This window comes from Coenobita brevimanus, chromosome 114, assembly GCF_032717465.1.
Source record: "Coenobita brevimanus isolate Jiangsu-jjx chromosome 114, ASM3271746v2, whole genome shotgun sequence".
Classification (NCBI taxonomy): Eukaryota; Metazoa; Arthropoda; class Malacostraca; order Decapoda; family Coenobitidae; genus Coenobita; species Coenobita brevimanus.
The window spans coordinates 2,190,588-2,194,111 of NC_137067.1; positions in this window are offsets into that span (position 1 = coordinate 2,190,588).

Here is a 3,524-nt window from a genome sequence, read left to right on the forward strand (position 1 = left end):
ACTGTAATGCACCCTCCCAACACCACACCACACCACACTACCACAACACACACCACTTTCACCACGCTACCACAACACACTCACCACAAGCACCACACTACCACAACACACACCACTTTCACCACGCTACCACAACACACTCACCACAAGCACCACACTACCACAACACACTCACCACAAGCACCACACTACCACAACACAACACACTCACCACAAGCACCACACTACCACAACACACTCACCACAAGCACCACACTACCACAACACACTCACCACAAGCACCACACTACCACAACACACTCACCACAAGCACCACACTACCACAACACACGCACCACAAGCACCACACTACCACAACACACTCACCACAAGCACCACACTACCACAACACACTCACCACAAGCACCACACTACCACAACACACTCACCACAAGCACCACACTATCACAACACACTCACCACAAGCACCACACTATCACAACACACTCACCACAAGCACCACACTATCACAACACACTCACCACAAGCACCACACTATCACAACACACTCACCACAAGCACCACACTATCACAACACACTCACCACAAGCACCACACTATCACAACACACTCACCACAAGCACCACACTACCACAACACACTCACCACAAGCACCACACTACCACAACACACTCACCACAAGCACCACACTACCACAACACACTCACCACAAGCACCACACTATCACAACACTCACCACAAGCACCACACTATCACAACACACTCACCACAAGCACCACACTACCACAACACACTCACCACAAGCACCACACTACCACAACACACTCACCACAAGCACCACACTATCACAACACACTCACCACAAGCACCACACTACCACAACACACTCACCACAAGCACCACACTACCACAACACACTCACCACAAGCACCACACTACCACAACACACTCACCACAAGCACCACACTATCACAACACACTCACCACAAGCACCACACTACCACAACACACTCACCACAAGCACCACACTACCACAACACACTCACCACAAGCACCACACTATCACAACACACTCACCACAAGCACCACACTACCACAACACACTCACCACAAGCACCACACTACCACAACACACTCACCACAAGCACCACACTATCACAACACACTCACCACAGGCACCACACTACCACAACACACTCACCACAAGCACCACACTACCACAACACACTCACCACAAGCACCACACTATCACAACATTGACAATCCTTCAACTTAAGCTCAAGGAAAAGGCATCTGGGAGCGACCGGTTACTACTACTACTACTACTACAACCACTACTGCTACTTTTATTACTACTACTGTCGTTGTTACTGCTGCCAGAACAACAACTACTACTACTCTTACTACTACTACATTCAATAACCTTTTAACATACTACAGCACAATACATAAAAAATCACTATTACATACGTGAACACCAAACATAAATGAAGTCCTATCACTACATAATATACATCACTACAATTACACTACAACATATTACAGAAGGTATGTGTATGGAGTTATGTGTACGGGAAGTTGTGTGTATGGGAAGTTATCTGTACGGGGTTATGTGTGCGGGAAGTTATGTGTGCGTGAAGTTATGTGTGCGTGAAGTTATGTGTGCGGGAAGTTGTGTACAGGACAGATAGACAGACAGATGGTTGGATGGACAGATAGACTGATAAATAGATATAGTAAATAGACAGATATACACAGGTGGATGTAACGACAAGACAGATAGATAGACACGTAAAGATTGATGGATAAACAGGCACAGACAGATGTTAAGGCTTGTTTCAAATAGATTCAGTTAAGTTACTATGAGCGAGAGCAGTCATGCCCGTGGTGCCAAGAAGGACGTGATAGATAGATAAACAGAAAGATAGACAGATGGATAGACAGATAGGTAGATAGGCAGGTAGACAGATATGGATAGAGAATATACTGAAGATACTGAGATAGATATAGACTGATAGAGACATAATATGAAGTAGTTGCAGACAGAAAATATGTAACTACAGATAGATAAAAGTAGTTGGACAGCTAATATTGTGCAGAGGTAGACAGATAGACAGACAGACAGACAGATAAATATTATACTTGTGTTCATGTGTTCAGCAGGTTATCAGTGGAGGAACAGTTACTCGGGGCGAGGGCCGTGATGTCCGTGGTGCTCAGAAGGACGTGGCCGCTGGATATGTACATCACGCTGGTCAGGTCAGAGGGGGTCAGGTCGCGCCGCTGGTGGGGTCGGCTGGAGCGGGTTCGACAATCGCCTGAATCCCTGGTGAGGCCTTCAATGCTGGCGCTTCTGTTCTGCCTTCTCTTGGCTCGTATTAGGAACACCGCTGGCGATAGACGGGTGAACTGATAGATTATTTATTTATTATTAAACAGACTGACACACACACACACACACACACACACACACACACACACACACACACACACACAAATAAACTGAATCTACCAACACTACAGGAGAGAAGGAAAAGAGGTGACATGATAATGCTATATAAGTGCACATCAGGGAAGGAGAAAATAGACATAAATGATTACTTAACATATGGAGAAGCATCAGCAAGAGGACACTGCAAAAAACTGCATAAGAAGAGAGGTGATAAAGACGTAAGGAAATTCAGTTTCCCAAACAGAGCAATTGATCAATGGAATGCACTACCGAATGAAATAGTATGTGCCAAAACAATTCACAAATTTAAGGATATGTACGATAAATATGGTTTAAGACACGGGACAGTACGAGCTGGACTCATTCCTGTAAAGATACAATTAGGTAAGAACACACACACACATATATATATATATATATATATATATATATATATATATATATATATATATATATATATATATATATATATATATATATATATATATATATATATATATATATATATATATATATATATATATTCCTTACCTGTGCATGTAAGTCCCAATACGAAGATGACGGAGAAGAAAACCCATATAGCCGTAAGGACGAACCAGTGTGTGGTGTAGCCTGCCTCCTGCATCCTTAACTTCTGTGGGAGGCAGATTTAAAGAAAAAATGAACGATAGATAGTTAGATTAATACCTGCAGGTGATCAAATATGTATCACGCAGATATTCGATGATATCCTAAATGATCACTACATCTCACTATGTGTCCAGGTGATTTAGCATTAATATATGACCCTATGATAATGGCATCGATATCAGTACAACGATAAACATTGTACCTCCATGACAGCAACTTTTTCAGCCGCTATAAACCATAACTGGGATTTGGAAGGCACAAAATGGTACAAGGCAGACCCTGGTAACTGAGCCGTGCCCGCAACACACGAGTACTGAGTTGCATAACATATATACCACAGACCTACTGGTATCCTAACGTGGCGCTGACGAGGAGCCTACACGCGGTGGCACTGTGCACCCTGGATGTGGCAAAACAGCTGCAGCATCCACCCAGATACCAA